The following is a 7,035-nucleotide window of genomic DNA, read 5'->3' as shown; positions in this document are numbered from 1 at the left end:
GTTTTGTTTATAATCCTCCCCGTTTATGGTATTCTATTACAGCAGCTCAAATAGATTGACACTAACCCCATCCCTACTCTCTCTCACCTGCTCCCTGACCTTCTTTCTGTCATTTAACATGTCAAGCTCTTTCAGCTGAGGACATAAGCCTTCATGTGCTACTTTCTGGAATATTCTCACACATTCCTTTGTTTGGTTCTTCTTGATTGAAATGAATACTGAAGGACATGATCTTGATTTTTATGAGTTTAAACTATGTTGATGCTTATATGTGGCCAAAAGATGAAAATGAAATGGAGAGTTCAACTCAGTCAGGTCACCACAAAAATAATTAATTAAATAATACTAGGAAAAAATGATAACTACAGTTTGTAAGTTTATTTACATACAGCTTCAGTTTTTAGAAACTATAGTATACAGAGTTGGCTTTTAAGTAAATCTTGGCTTTTGATAAAGCTTTTTCTAAAAATCTATTATTTTCTACTGTGATAGCTCCAAACCAATTTGATTTGTTTACTAACGTCGCCTGCAAAGACACTCTCAGAGAAGGGAAATAAATAGACCATGGGCCAAGCACTGATTTATTTACTTCCCAAACAATGTTAGCTCACGATGCCTTCAAGACCTTTACAGGAAATCTTATATGAGCCTCTGTCACCTTTTGCCCCTACTTCTACTTTTGGTTCCTTCAAGTCATTATTCACACAGCAGAGTGACTTTTAAAAGCATACAAGTTACTTTCCTGCTTAACATATTCCAGTGGCTTCTGATCAAGGTGAAAATAAAATCCCAAACAGCACAGGGGATTTACAAGGCCACACAAGATTTAACTCCTGCCTATTATCTCCTTCCCTGCAGGACTTTTTCCTTATTGCTTGGAACTTCTGAGTCTCTCTCTCTCTCATTTTTAAATTTTCTTTATTGATCTGTTTTTCTTCATCAGCTTATGTTGTTCAATATTTTCAACAAATGAGTGAGATCATGTGATATTTATCTTTCTCTGACTGACTTATTTCGTTTAGCATAATGCTCTCCAGGTCCATTTGTGTTGTTGCAAATGGTAGGAGTTCCTTCCTTTTTATAGCCGCGTAGTATTCCATTGTTTAAATGTACCGCAGTTTTTTAATCCACTCATCTGCTGATGGGCACTTAGGCTGTCTCCCTCTTCATGTGAATATTTTGCTTTTTACTGTGTTGTAAGACACTTTTGTCAGACCTTCCAATGGTTGACACATTCTTATCAATCAGATCCAGATTTCATAAAAAATATCACATCTTCAAGGAGACATTTCTCTACAACCCTCCCTCATGTTGAATTTCTTCAAAGAACAACAAATGCATACAGGTTAATAGAGTGGTTTTATTTGTTTTCAATTGCTACAGAAAGGTAAATACAATTTATAATAGCTCTGTTTTATTTTCAGTGAGATTTCCTTGAAGCTAATAGCTATTTTGTGGCAACCTTGATGACTTTAGTTGAAACAATGATATATGTTAGTACATAATGCACAAGGTAAATGTTTTTATTTTAGTGAAATTGAAAAAAATCTTTATTGTCAAGATAATCAAAGAATAATTATTATAGGTACTATAAACACGTATATTGATAATGTCAAAGCATTGTAATAAATATCTAAAGAACTCTAAACCCCCAGTTAATAAGATCTTGGCAGACAACTTATCTGAAGACATACACAATGAAGAAAACATTAATTCCTAAAAAAATATATTTTAAGGTGACATTTTTACATTATAGGAAATGGGGGAACTGTGGAATGACTTAAATATGTCTCTGCCAGCTAGCATCTCTTTCATATGATTTGGAGGTCTTATGAAGAGTTCACATTTATCAGCATGGCATACATGCAATGGGTTCAAGAATTATTTTAAACTTTACTTCCAACTCTGAATGCTTATTTCTCAGTGTGATTGCTTCGTAATGGATTATCAGAAATAAGGAATTTTTTGGATTGTATTCTTAGGTTATAAATATATTCTGTGTTCATAAGCAATTTTAAACAACCTACTGTCTAAAGACAGTATATATCAGATTGATGACTCACATTAGATCCTTATAAATTATGTTTTGTTGTATACATTGAAAAATATCCTACTATAAAGAATGTGTACTATGCCTTTCACTTGTGTGCCTTTAGATTGTTGAGTCCTAATTATTTTTACTATAAAATAGCAATACATTACTGCATGTTGAAAACTTTAGAGCAGCGGTTCTCAACCTGTGGGTCGCGACCCCTTTGGCGGTCGAACAACCCTTTCACAGGGGTTGCCTAAGACCATCCTGCATATCAGATATTTACATTATGATTCATAACAGTAGCAACATTACAGTTATGAAGTAACAACGAAAATAATTTCATGGTTGAGTCACAACAGGAGGAACTATATTTAAAGGGCCAGAAGGTTGAGAACCACTGCTTTAGAGGAATTTAGGCACACATGCACAAGAGAGTAAGTGAGCATCTGCTTTCAAAATAATTGTGCCTCCAACATTGGTTTGTAATTAGTTGTTTAGATCATGGATTTTTTTTCTAAACACTGTGTTATTAATGATAATTAGGGAAACATTCTAGAACATATAAGTTAATTTATCTTTAGGGTTTTTTCTAGGTCTGTAGAAATATAGAGGCATTTTTTCTTGGGGAAAGAAAATACACATAGAGATTCATTCACCTTGGAGAGACAGCAGTAAATTTATCTCAGCAACTCTGAGTAGTAATTGCCCTTGTATTGTACTGGTTTGTATTGTACTGGCGGGTGGTGGGAGCAGCGCTGAGCAAAGATAACCATCTCTTAAAGCAGCTTCCCTCTGGAAACTTGATACTTGCCACGGGAACTACACATAAAAGCTAACTCTGATGTATTATTCTATTTTTTTTCCTTATTACCTGTGTGGAATTGAACTAAATTTAAACAGGAGGAAATGATTTTGCTTTGCTTTTTAAAAAAAGTGGAAAAGCATTTGAAATAACATAGTAAAATTTTCCTAAAGGGTTGTCTGGGATCACTAGTTGAAAGCCTACTATGTGTTTGGTATGTTATATAAACTATCTGATCACAACAAAAGAATTGTTAGAACTTAGAGTCTAGATCAGTGGTTCTCAACCTTGGCTGCACATTAGAATAACCTGGGAATCTTTTTAAAATCCTGATTTCTGGGCCTCATCCTCTGGAAATTCTGTTTCTTTGTTATGGGGTGGGGCCACACATTAGTAACAAAGAAGCAGAATTTCCGGAGGATGAGGCCCAGAAATCAGGATTTTAAAAAGATTCCAGATGATTCTAATGTGCAGCCAAAGTTGAGAACCACTGGTCTAGAGTAACACAACTGAAGTGTGTATCACACATGCTTTATATATGCTACATTTTGTCTGTATTTGACATTTAATGGCCAAGGATCCAACATAAGTTATTGACTTGGCATGGCATTTACTCTCTTGAAGTAACATGACTGATACCACCTTTCTAGGAAGCAGATGAATAGGGATTAGGTTAAGTGTAGCTAAACCAGTAAACATTATCATGAAATAAATCATAGAGAGAATTCTTTGGGAATTCAGACTGCTAATTGTCATTATCTGTGCACTTATAGGTACTCCTATTGCTATGACAAAGAGTATGTTGCATTGATTTTGAAGAAAATTTTAAAAAGTGTTGGTTTTATGTTATTCCTGAGAGTGATATTTAAGTTAGGCACGTCATAAAGAATCAGACGCTACAACGTGGTTGTTGTCATAGCCATTGCAACATTTCTGTATTGATTTGAAAGGGTGTGTCAAGAAAAATGAGAAAAGATCAGAAAGAATTTCTGTGAAAATAGTTCAGCCCTTTTATATATGTTGGGTGCTATGAAACATCATCTAAGAGAACCCCTTCAGGATTGAGGCACTTAATCTTCCATTCACAACTACCTCCTTCCCCAGGTGCTAAAACTGTCAGTGACTAACAGAAATCCCTGAATCCCTCTCATTACCCTTTGTTCAAAGAGAACAACTTCACCCAACCCAACCTGATGCCCCGTCCGGGGCAGCAGTCATATCCAATGGCTTGTCAATGGGACTGGGGCAAATATACGAAAGCCCAGTCATCTGGCCTGAATTCAAGAAGACTCTCAGAGTTACCACCTTGATATCCTCTCTCTTTATATTGTATTTACCTGGACAGTGTTGTTTTTCAACATTTTCCTCTGCCCAATCCTACTTTCTATATACATTTATATGGTTATTCCTCTTTTTAAGCGTCTGTTACCCAGGAGACCACACTAAGACAGTGACTATATTTAAGTTGGTCCCTAAAAAAATAACTAGCTATAGAGAGTTAGTTTATTTTATATAAAAGAATGATGGAAGACATATTCTGGACACAATTAGCATTTTAACTGCTTGATAAGACTTATGGAATGAGCTTATTAATATGCATCTAGGACTCTCAAACTCTGATTTCAAATGTTTTGGATGAGACCTGAGAATTTAAGGCTTCAACCCTAGGGAATTTTGATTCAATGTCCAAGATGGGGCATAAGACTTTGTAATTATTACTTTTTAATGCAGAAAGTTTCAGATATATACAAAAACAGAGAAGAGTGTCATGAACTCACTATTCAATTAAAAATGCATGAGTATTCTTGGTTCACCTATAATATTTCCTTAGCCTTCTCTCCCTGATTATTTGAAGAACATCTCAGATATCACATAATTTTATCTGAATATGTTTCAGTGTGCAATTTGAAATGATTCCATACCACAATTCTGCTATCACAGATAAAATAAGTTAAAGTTAGGAATTTGTACTTTAAAAAAATCTTTATTGTTTAAAGTATGATATATAGTATTACATATGTCTCCTTTTTCCCCCATTGACCAACTCTCCAAGGCCAGCCACATCCCCCGGCACATGCCCTCACCCCCTAGTGTCTGTGTCCATTGGTTATGCTTATATGCATGCATTCAAGTCACTTGGTTGATCTCTTACCCCTCTCCCTCCCCTGCCTTCCCTCTGAAGTTTGACAGTCTATTTGATACTTCTCTGTCTCTTGATCTATTTTTGTTCATCAGTTTATGTTGTTCATTATATTCCACAAATGAGTGAGTTCATGTGATATTTATCTTTCTCTGACTGGCTTATTTAGCTTAGCATAATGCTCTCCAGGTCCATCCATGCTGTTGCAAATGGTAAGAGTTTCTTCTTTTTTACAGCAGCATAGTATTTCACTGTGTAGATGTTCCACAGTTTTCTAATCCACTCATCTGCTGATGGGCACTTAGGCTGTTTCCAAATCATAGCTATTGTAAATTGTGCTGCTATGAGCATAGGGGTGCATATATCTTTTCTGATTGGTTTTTGTGATTTCTTGGGATATATTCCTAGAAGTGGGATTACTGGGTGAAATGGGAGTTCCATTTTTAATTTTTTGAGGAAACTCCATACTGTTTTCCAGGAATTTGTACTTTTAATGTGTCAAAATAATTTCAATGATCCAGAAATACTGAAACACAAGAACTAATAAAAGATTTGGTGTGCAATTCTTGCATGAGGAGAGAGAGAGAGAGAGAGAGAGAGAGAGAGAGAGAGAGATTACTCTTGCTTTCAGGTGAGCATATTGGAATTATGGCAAGTTTGTACTTAGTCATGTCCTAAAACATCAATTATTCAGGTTGCCTTCTGATTATACCTTTTAATTAGTGGATTTAAATATTTTGCTATTTTGATGAGTTCTGATTTAATAAATTTAATGTACATAAGGTCTCTTTGAGATAGAATAACAATCTTCAAATTTTACCAGAAAAGTTTAGGATAGGTAGGTTTATCAGTTTCAACCCTTTGTTATTACTCTGTCAATATTCCTTACCTTTTAGTATCATAGCAGTATCCGTCAACTTCTATTGACTTGAGAAGTTATTGTTATCTGTTACTCTGTCTCTCTGTCTCTCATTAGCATCATCATCACAAACAATTAAAATATTCTTATCATGAACAATAGTTCAGTTCCCAGTTCTCCCCTTTTGTGAACCAGGAAGATGAACTCTAAGGACAGTTTTAAATGTTATACATTTTTTGCAGTGTCTAGAATTTATCTGTAGCCAGAATTGATAGTATGTCATTCCTGCTCTAATTGTGGAAATACCTCAATTATCTTAAATAAATTTAAATCCCCAAGTTTTATTTATTTAGCATTTAGTTTAAAATAGAATAATATCTGTTAATGAAAAAAATGGCATGGAAATTAGTGATATCAATCTTAGAATTGCATGAATACAAAAACAACAGGAAGTGCCTATAAACATCCGTTTTCATCCTCAGTCCTAAAAAAATCATGTCCTGCCCAGCTGGTGTAGCTCAGCAGTTGAGCATGGAGCCAGGAACCAGGAGGCCACTGGTTCAATTCCTGGTCAAGCCACATGCCCAGGTTGTGTGCTCGATCCCCTGTGGGGGGCTTGCAGGAGGCAGTTGATTGATGGTGTTTCTCTCTCATCATTGATGTTTCTATGTCTCTCTCCCTCTCCCTTTCTCTCTCTATCAAAATATATAAAAATAAAATAAAAATCAATAAAATATATTTTTAAAAAATCATGTCCTGACTAGCCTCAGAACAAGTAAAATAGGCAAATTTAATTTTGTTTAAAAATAAATAATAGATTCCCATAGGTTAATTTGGATTCCTGAGATTATAAAAGACACCCTAATGAGGAAGAACATCAGTATTCACCTAAAAAGAATTCCAGGCCCATGAAATTAACAAACAGAGAAATTAATTATTGGGAGTTAACTTTGCAGAAAAAATGACCTTTTAAAACACATTTTTTAAAAACATGTGCTACACCAGGCATAACTTTAATATTTCCTATATATCCTCATGTACAACAAAGCAAGCAAATAGGCAAAATAGTAGAATTGTTCTGTAATAAAAAATCCTGATGAAGAGCTAAAGAGAAGCCTAGTTATTTTCAGATGTTAAGTGCATGCTAAGGAGACAATATTCTAAAATATTTTTTCTATTCAATGCATAGATGGGTGTGT

The 7,035-nt window shown here is 34.8% G+C and overlaps 1 protein-coding gene across 1 annotated transcript in view; it reads left to right on the top strand.

Annotated features, from left to right (window-relative positions):
• Positions 1-7,035, top strand: part of PCDH15 (protocadherin related 15) — a 632,895-nt gene that overhangs the window by 311,803 nt on the left and 314,057 nt on the right. The window lies entirely within an intron of this gene.

The sequence above is a fragment of the Myotis yumanensis genome, unplaced genomic scaffold (genome assembly GCF_028538775.1).
Source record: "Myotis yumanensis isolate MYYU_CA2020_CCGP unplaced genomic scaffold, mMyoYum1.0.hap1 SCAF_13, whole genome shotgun sequence".
In the NCBI taxonomy this organism is placed as follows: Eukaryota; Metazoa; Chordata; class Mammalia; order Chiroptera; family Vespertilionidae; genus Myotis; species Myotis yumanensis.
Note: the sequence above shows the minus strand (reverse complement) of the source record. Positions and strands in the feature narration are given on the sequence as shown.